Below are 9,584 nucleotides of genomic sequence, written 5' to 3' on the forward strand. Positions count from 1 at the left end.
GAAAGGAAAGGAAAGGAAAGGAAAGGAAAGGAAAGGAAAGGAAAGGAAAGGAAAGGAAAGGAAAGGAAAGGAAAGGAAAGGAAAGGAAAGGAAAGAAACTGGTCCTAGCTAAAGGCACTTATTGCTCTTGCAGAGGGCCTGGCTTTAGTTCCCAAAGTCAGCATGACAGCTCACGACTACCCACAATTCCACTTCTATGTGATCCAATACCCTCTCCTTGCCTCACCAGGCATTGCACACTCATGGTACCCATATATGCATGCAGCAAAACACTCATACAAATAAAACAAAGATCTTTTTAAAACAATAAATAAATAAAATTTATGATACTATAGAATTCTATACAGTCACCTAATATGTTAATAGACCTGTCCTCACTTAAGAAAATGTTATAAAACATGCCAAGAGGAAACAAGTTAAGTAGGAAAGAAGTGTACAGGTCATTTGTGCCTATTATGAGAAAACACGGATATACTTATATGGGCACATAAATGTATCTCTATTTAAAGGCAAATAAAAATAATGAGAAAGAAACAGAGTAAACTCTTACCAGTGAGTATCTCTGAAAAGGGGAATGGAAGTATTTGTAACTGATAAATTTCTCAACTATTCACAGTTAACATTATTTTGTGTTGCTTCGACAAGACAGTATACAAAATAAGAACGTTAAAGGCTATGACAAAGGACGAGGGGAGTTATCTTTGAGCACTAAGAAGAAATCAGAAACACCCTTTATTTCTTGTCTCTCAACCTGCTTTTCTTGCAATCTACACTCAAAGCCCAGCAAGGCTCAAAGCATCCTACAATGTATAATCCCATCTAGTGGCAAGAAGTGGTCACTGAAGACATCCAACCATAAAGGAAACACATCTTACAGCTAAGGCTGTAAAACAGCATAACTAATGACAAATAGGGATCCTCGGGACCCCCGTAGTCTCTCAGGGATGCTGTGAGAATGAATGGGAGAGCTATGTACAGAAGTTGCCATTCCAAGTTTATGCTCTCAGCTGTGCAACAACAACATTTCATCTAAGTTTACTGAACTTCCATCTCGAACCCTGACTCTACCAAGATGCCATAAAGTCATTCTCTATCTAGACCCTGTGCCACTGTCCCTAAACTCACTTCCACATGGAACACTAGGATTGTATTAAAGCTCAGGAAAGGAGGAGGTCTCTGAGAATGGATATGCTAGGAGAGAAAATTTATGTCTATTGTAAGCTGTCCCGATGCCTTGTCAAAAGAAAGTTACCCAAATGCTTGTCAACAAGGTAAGGCGGGCTTCATCCAAGAGAATGACTGCAAAGGGGTTTTGCAGCAAGGGAGAGATACAGCTTCACACCAAGGCAAGCAAGGGTTTCTGGGAATTTATAGCTATGAGGCAGAGTGAGGGGCAGTAGATGAAAAGTCCCTTAAAGGAAACAGCAAGGCTATAAGGATTTTACTAAACTAAATTAACAGGACCTTTTTCCAAAACCAGACTGAACAAGACAAGGACTAAGCTCTCAGCTAGCACTAATTCTCAACCTTCCTAATGATGCAATCTTTACCACAGTTCTGTGGGGCAGTGAACTGTTCACAGGCAGCCTGGTTCCTGGTGGAGCACTGGCTTGGAACCCGGGAGACCTGGTGGGAGGTGACTTCTGCCCTCGTGGGATGGTAGGAGTTCGGCCACACCTCCTGGGCCCCTGACTCCTGTCTTAGCTACAACCTCCCACAGGCCCCTGCAGAGAGGTGTGTGGCCATCAGTCAAGTAGGCAATGCCCCAAAGCTCCTGGTATTCTGCCTGGACTCCACTCCCACGGTTACGTGGCAACAGCCAGGTATGCTCCTCCCCACAGTTACCTAGCAACATCCAGGATGGCACAGCCCACTATAAAAGGAGCTGTTTGACCCCTCCTCACTCTCTTGCTCTCTTACTCTCTTGCTTCTTTCTTGCCCTCTTGTTACCCCTCTCCCCATCCCCTTCTCCTCTCTCTCCACGTGGCCATGGCCAGCCTCTGTTTTCCTGCTTTCTCCCTCTCTTTGCCTTTCTTCAATAAACGCCTTAAAACCATGGACTGCCTCTTCTCATTGGGACCCAACGTACTGGAGCAATGGAGCAGGTCTTCCCCTAAGGAGCCACATGTGCTAACCTCCCATGGGGAAGCCTCCCTGTGCTCCAGCCACTGCCACCTGACCCTAGCCACCCTTTGAGCAAGCTGCCTGAGCTAGCCAGACTTTCTCCTCCTTACAGTAACCTGCCAGCACTCTCCTCCTACCCTTTTCCCTTTAGCCCCTGGGCCAGAGTCTGCCTAAGGGTCCCCACCCATTCTCAGCTCTTCCAGGACATACAGCAGCATCTGGGATGTCCGAGAGCAAAAACCTGATGTCCCTGGCCTCCGTGTGGCCCAGGGACCCCAGAACCAGCTCTTCCACAGTGTCCAGTGGTCTGTGGTGCCTGTGAGTTGGAGCCCAACTCCAGCAGGTCCGCAGGGACCCCAGACTGCGCCTTTTACCCTGAAGCGGGATCCCGCTGCTTCTCACAGTCCAACACCCGCCTGGTGGTGGCCTGGGGTCCACCTCACCCAGCGACCCTAGCCCCAAGAGGACGCGAGACCCCAGTTTTACCCCACACAGTTCCTCATGTTATGGTGACCCCCAGCCATAAAAATGTTTGTGTTGCTACTTTACAACTGCAATTTTGCTACTGCTATGAATGTAAATAATTTTAGAGAGAGTGGTTTGACAAAGGGGCCACACCCACAGGTTGAGAACCACCTGACTTAGAGGAACCTGACAGCTGTTAGCTCACAAGTCTGTCAGTCTGTGAAACTGACTCCTTCTGAGCCCAACCCACTTCTACACGAGGAAGTCCATGTGTTAGCTAGGTAGGAAATTATCTCTGGAAGAGATGATGAACCGGCCCCCAAGAACAGTACATGAGAATGAATACAGGGCTAAGGATGTGGCTCTGTTGGTAGTGTGCTTGCCTACAATGCACAAAACCCTAGCTTTGATCCACAGCACTAGATAAGACTCGGTGTTATACCACATCCCAATACTTAGGAGGCGAAGGTAGGAGAACCAAAAGTTCAAGGTCATTCTTGGCTACCTAGTAAGCTTGAAGACAGGTCTATTGAGACCCTGTCACAATAAAACACAATAAAATAAACAAATATAATGGATAAACAAGAAGATGTGGTGGTAGTCACTTGAGCTAGGCCTGCTTGGGGCCTTGTTGGGAAAAAAAAAAAAGATGTATAGATAGTTGGTGGTGGTTGACCCCAGTGAGGTCAGATTTGCTGGAAGGACATCCTGGCCAGACGACAGAATGTCAGTATCTTTTGTCTAGTGAACTTCTCAACTTTAGGAATACTTACATCTCTCTAGATATTCTTGCATCTTACGCATCTACTTATACTGAATTTTAGGTAGAATGGGCTACCAGGATAGCAAGAAGAGGAAAAATACAAGCCCTAATTCCTGCCAGGGTCAAGGTCTCTGCTGCTTGGCTCAGACCACTTTTTTTTAAAAGCACCTATCCTTGCTCACTAAACTTAACTCTGGCTGATCCCACCATTACTGTGTCCACTGGTTTCTTCCTTTGAGAAGAGCACAAAACCTGAGACAGCTACTGAGATTGATTGCAACTGGAATTCACTCCAGTCTGTTAGAATGTGGGCCTGGCCCTTCAAGACACTGGTCACTCTAAGAGATGAAGGAATCAGTCCATGCTCCCTGGACTGGGGCAGAGAATTGTGGAGCTGTTCTGTGCTGTGGCAAACAGCTCCTAGTTTTTGGTACCTGGTTCTTCGATGCTCACAGAATGATATATTAAACTAAGTCACATTATTTAAAACTTTCTGCCAGTTTCAATAACTTTAGAAAGGCACACGTGCATGTGTGTGTGTGTGTGTGTGTGTGTGTGTGTGTGTGTGTGTGTGTGCTGCCAGGGCCTACCCTCTCCATCCTCTCATGGTGACTTTATCTCTATATTATACCTACTTTAAGTTATTACTCTTAATGGAGTTTCTCCAGGTTTGACAGAGAAACTGTTCTTTCCCTTTAAGGTTCCTTAGGCTGTTTTTAATATATTTTACTGTCCCTTTTTAATGCTCTCTCACATTAAAGCCTTATCATGGTCCTATGGCCTTTGCTCCTAATAAACTTCATTCACAAAGGCTAAGTATGTGTCATTTCCTCTCCTAAACCAACCACTGTTCTCCATTATAATGTCTGACAAAGGCTTCCTCGTGACACCTGCAAGACTATCTCTGCCTCCATTTAACACAGTAGTCCTCAACCTGTGGGTCACAGTCTCTTTGGGGGTCTAATGATCTTTCACAAAGATCACCTAAGACCATCAGAAAACACAGATATCAACATTATGATTCACAACAGCAGTAAAATTACAGTTATGAAGTAGCAATGAAACTAATCTTATGGTTGAGGGTCACCGCAACATGACAAACTTTATTAAAGAGTCATAGCATTAGGAAGGTTGAGAACCACTGCTCTAACAAGATTGATCTCATCAGATTTTTCTTTCTCACTTTCTAGGGCTAAGGCCAAGCTAGGTCCAGAAACTAACTCAGAAAACCATTGCTTTCATTATCTCCAACTCACTGCACATACCAGACAGACAGACAGACAGACAGACAGACAGACAGACAGATGTGCATACACACACACACACACACACACACTGACAGATATTCCCCAGGTTATAAATCCTTCTATTCCCTAACCCTTCCAACATCAGTTGTTGAAAAGATAAAGTCCTGAAAACTTTGCCCCAACCTCCCTGAGGTGAGAAAACAGTTTAAGGCAGAATATAACACAAGGCTGGAGAGAAGAGAAAGAAGAGCTACAGGAGATGTTGTATCATGGTGGCTAGTGGTTTGAGTTCTACCTTGCCTGGCTTGAGTCCCTGAACTATCAATACCTAGTAGTGGCCAAACTACTTCACTTATTTTTCAGGATAATAGTATCTATCTCAGGGGACCACTGTGGGAATTCTACCACTCAGAGGATAGCATATATTAAACCCACCTGCCCACTCCACTTAACAACTAAAGATTGAAAATTGGCATTGGTCCATTGCAATTTGATGCAGAGTGCCTTACCCATACCTTCTGCCTGAGGTAGAATATGTCAATCATATGAGCATGAGTCATATGCTGACACTGCCTTCTTAAGGATGAATGAGAATGCAATTGTACCTTCTACAATTCAGCCACCATAAGGGATTTCCAGACCAACACCCCTTTGGGAATTATAACTCTTTCCAAAGCTGTTTGGATGTGATCACATCTGCTCAGTCTCCTGGGGGCTTACTCTAAATGCCCTGCTCATCAGTCTTTGCTATATACTCTATGGTACCTTGAACCATGGAACAGGCCTGTTCTACATCTGAAACAAGGGTGTTCCCAGCTTTCACATGCTTCTGAATTCTCAAAAAGGTAAGGCTTGCTGAAAAGCCTGCTGGACCTAGTCATCAAGGACAAGGGAAGGGCCCACAGATTTGCATTTCAACCTCTGTTGGGGTACTGGTGGGTGACCACTCTGAGTGCCATTGGATTAGGGAAACATACAGCTCCCTAATGTGAAGTCCCAGAACGAACTCCAAACTGAATCTGAGAATTTGCATATTTAATTCAGTCACCTCGGGTTTACAGATTCTCACAGGAACACATGCATTGACTTTTGACATACTTTATTCAAGAACTAAGCTCTTATATTTGTGAACATTCATTATTTCCATTAGATGATATTTAGGAAGCTTTTGGCCTTGGAAGGGGAAGAGTTTTTCAAAATCCTACCCCCTAAAATACAACTTTAGTGTAAACCATATGGACAGGATCAGGGAACTCATTAGTCCTATAAATTTTATACTTCTGTGTCTCCTTACCTGTGCCATAAGGATGAAGGTGATGCTCCCAGATCACCCACTATGGGCCTGAAGATTTCCTCATTCTGCACAGACTCTGCCGTGTTTGCATGCTTTGTTTGTTTGCAGCCACTAAGCCACTTCTCCCATCCTTAGAGGGAAGGGAACTACTAAAACTGGCTGTTCTCTAACATTTCTAATAGATACCTGACTCAAGCTCAGCCAATCAGAGGCAGTCCTAAGAATTTGAAGCTGGAATCCTGAGATATCCAATCAGTAGCTGAAGTTAGTTGGACTAGTCGTTATGAACTAGCAAGATAACCTAAAAAGGAGAAGAATGGACATATGTTAAATGTAAGAAGCAAGACACGGGGGACTGGAGAGATGGCTCAGCGGTTAAAGGCACCTCTGCTCTTCCAGAGGTCCTGAGTTCAATTCCCAGCAACCACATGGTGGTTCACAACCATCTGTGATGGGATCTGACACTCTCTTCTGGTGTGTCTGAAGACAGCTACAGAGTACTCGTCATATATATAAAATAAAGGATAAAAATCTTAGAGAGAGAGAGGGAGGGAAGGAGAGAGAGAGAGAGAGATCTGATGGCCTCTTCTGGGGTGTCTGAAGACAACTACAGTGAATGTATATAATAAATAAATGTTAAAAAAAAAAGAATGAAGACACGGCAATTTGTTGGAGGTAGTGGGGGAGATGACATATAATTGCCACTCAGGAATAAAATTTAGTGAGATAAAGGCCATGATCAGGCCTTGAGGTGGAAGATTTCTCTGACGGCACCTCTGGGCCTCTTCTCATCATCCCTCCCTTTCTTTCCTTGTTATCTCTTTCAATGGAGCTTCTCCCCATTTAAACAAAAGAAACATCTGGCTTCTATGTCCTTTCAGAGGTGCCAGCAAGTTTCATACCACATGATTAAGTTCAGCATAGTGTATATGACAAAGAATATGGAGACCAGGTATTGTTAAAACTACACATTAGAATGATTTTATACTGCTGTTGGGTGTACAGCATAGAACAGCTCCTTACCTCTCTATCCCAAGGAGAAAGCTACAGGGAGCATGGCCTGGTCTTTTACAGGCTGTGGGATATGGCTTCTTAAAGGGACCAGGTCTTAAAGGGGCAGGCCATGATCTAACAGTGTACAGGGAATAAGGCAAAGTTTCAAAGGGAGCAACAGCTGCTGAGTATATTTATGGTGACATTCTGGCTTGGTTTACATCTTCTTGTCGAACCATCCCCATCCCCATCCCCATCCTTGGGTTTCATGTGACATTTTATGTCCCATCTTTGCCTCCTAGATTTCCTTACCTGCCTAAATTGGTAGTCTCTTTCATTTATCATACATTCATCTATTTGTTGAGCATCCCTGGAATTGAACTAGACCTGGTGCTGTCCTTGGTGCTGAATAAACTACAGCCCTAACCTAGATACCACATAGCCTACCTGCCAAAACTTTTGTACCCACAGCTTGGGCACCTATTACAACTGCCTGTACATAATCACAAAATAGGCATGCCCACATTCAGAAAGGAAAGAAGAAAAACAATCTATCAAGCATGCATTCTGTATGAGGTACCCTACATGCTTTATGTGCACTTCTTCTCACAGCCCTGAGAGCCAGCTGCTATCACACCCCACACCAGGCCATGGTGATGAATGACTGTAATCCCAGGTATAAGCAGAAGGATCATAAGTTCAAGATCACCTGAGGGTACACAGAAAGTTTGAGGCCCGCCAGAGATACTTAAGACCCTATCAAAAGAGGGGATGGGCAGAGAGAAAGAGAGAAAAGAAAGTTAAATCATACCTATATGTTCAAAGATACTCAAACTTTGGTAGTCTAAATCTTTAAAGCCACTGGGAGACAAATCTAGAAAGAAAACAGCCCATGCATACACATACATGCACACATGTGCACACATGAGCTTGTGCACATACACACACATTCACACAGAATTCAGGTCCACTGCTAGCAGCATGGACTCAAACATTATCTTGTTCTCTGTAGGTACTGGCCTGTCTGCTACACCTCTACCATAAAAGTAAAAGAAAAAATAAACTCCTCCCTCTCCAGCAATAACCTTGAAGAGCAGCTGGACTCCATAATACTTTAATTGGACAAGAGCCTTCCAAATTTGGGCTCCTGAGCACAGCGGGGATGCATTTCTATCTGCCTTTTAGAAAATGTGTCCACCCTGATTGCATATGAATGCTCTTAGGATAATGCCAGAGAATCACTTTAAATGCTTTCCACCAGCAGGTCAGCACTTACCCATCAGATGCCTCCCCAGGGAACCCCATTCAGAATGCTTTTCAGACCCATCCCTGCCAACTCCCTGCCAGGGCAAGGAGAGTGGGGAAGCTCTGGTCTAGGTAGACAGAGGTATGGATGGTCCCTGGCAATAGCCCTTAACTCCTCAGGGGTGAGTAAGCTCAGCACTGGGAGACTGGTCAAGACTTCAAGCCTGGAGAACTGGAGAAGGATACAAGATTCTAACAGATCAGGGTGATCCCAGTAAGCACAAACTGGAGGATCAACATAGCCAGACCCACTCATACTCCATGCACTCAGCTTTTCCATCAGAAAGTTGTGTTGCTCCAATCTGTCTTACTAGAAATAAACATCACTCACATGAACTTTTTAAGGTGACAGGTACCACACCAAGGATGTTCACACGTTATTTTATTTTTATTTGTGTATGTGTGTGTGCATATGTGTGTGTGGTGTGGTGTGTGTGTGTGTGTGTGTGTGTGTGCATGTGTGTGTGCGCACATGCTCATGCTCGTGTGTTCATGTGTATGTGTGCGTCTATAAGTGGGCATGCACATGTGAGTGTGAGTGTGCAGACAGCCAGAGGACAACTTTTGGGAGTGAATTTCTCCTTCCACAGTGGAGTCTGTGCTTAGCTTTAACTGTCAGCTTGACACAACCTAGAATCATCTTAGAAGAGAGTCTCGGCAATAGACTATCTACATTGGGTTGGCCTGCGTGCATGCCTGTGGAAGACAAGCTTACTTAAGTTAATTGATGTGGGAAAGTACAACTTACTATGGACAGCAGTATTCCCTAGACAGTGGACTCAGAACTGCTCAAACAGTGGAGAAATTGAGGTGGGAATAAGCAGAAAGGCGAGTGAGACTGCATGCACTCACTGTTCTTTTGACTTGTGGATGTGATATGACTAGTTGCTTAAAGTTCCTTCTTTCCTCAGAGGTGACTGGCTGGCTGTAACTGGGAATTGTTAGCTAATTACTCCAAGAGTGTGTAATTACAGCAACAAAGATAAAACTAAGACACATGGCAAATCCACTAAGCTATCTTGCCATCACTACTTGTTATTTTTTTAAATAAACAGATAAGCAGGAATAATTTCCTCCATCTTATAAGTAACAAGACTGAAGTTCCAAAAGATACTAGTGACTTCCTTGACTTGTATTTGGAAGGGAGAACCAACACTGGGCAGGGAGAAGGGTGGGAGCACAGAATATTTTCATTGTCCTTGTTAAGCCGAATCCAGACTAATGCTCTTTACCTCCTGTACCCCACTGAGAATTATCTCCTAACCCAGTTAAACACTTCTGAGAATGATTTCCAGGATCCTAGGACAAGACACTTGAAATAGCTAATCCTGATTGTCAACATAATGAGATCTAAGAATCAACTAGGAGACAACCCTCTGGACATGCCTGTGAA

Source organism: Mus caroli, chromosome 11, assembly GCF_900094665.2.
Source record: "Mus caroli chromosome 11, CAROLI_EIJ_v1.1, whole genome shotgun sequence".
In the NCBI taxonomy this organism is placed as follows: Eukaryota; Metazoa; Chordata; class Mammalia; order Rodentia; family Muridae; genus Mus; species Mus caroli.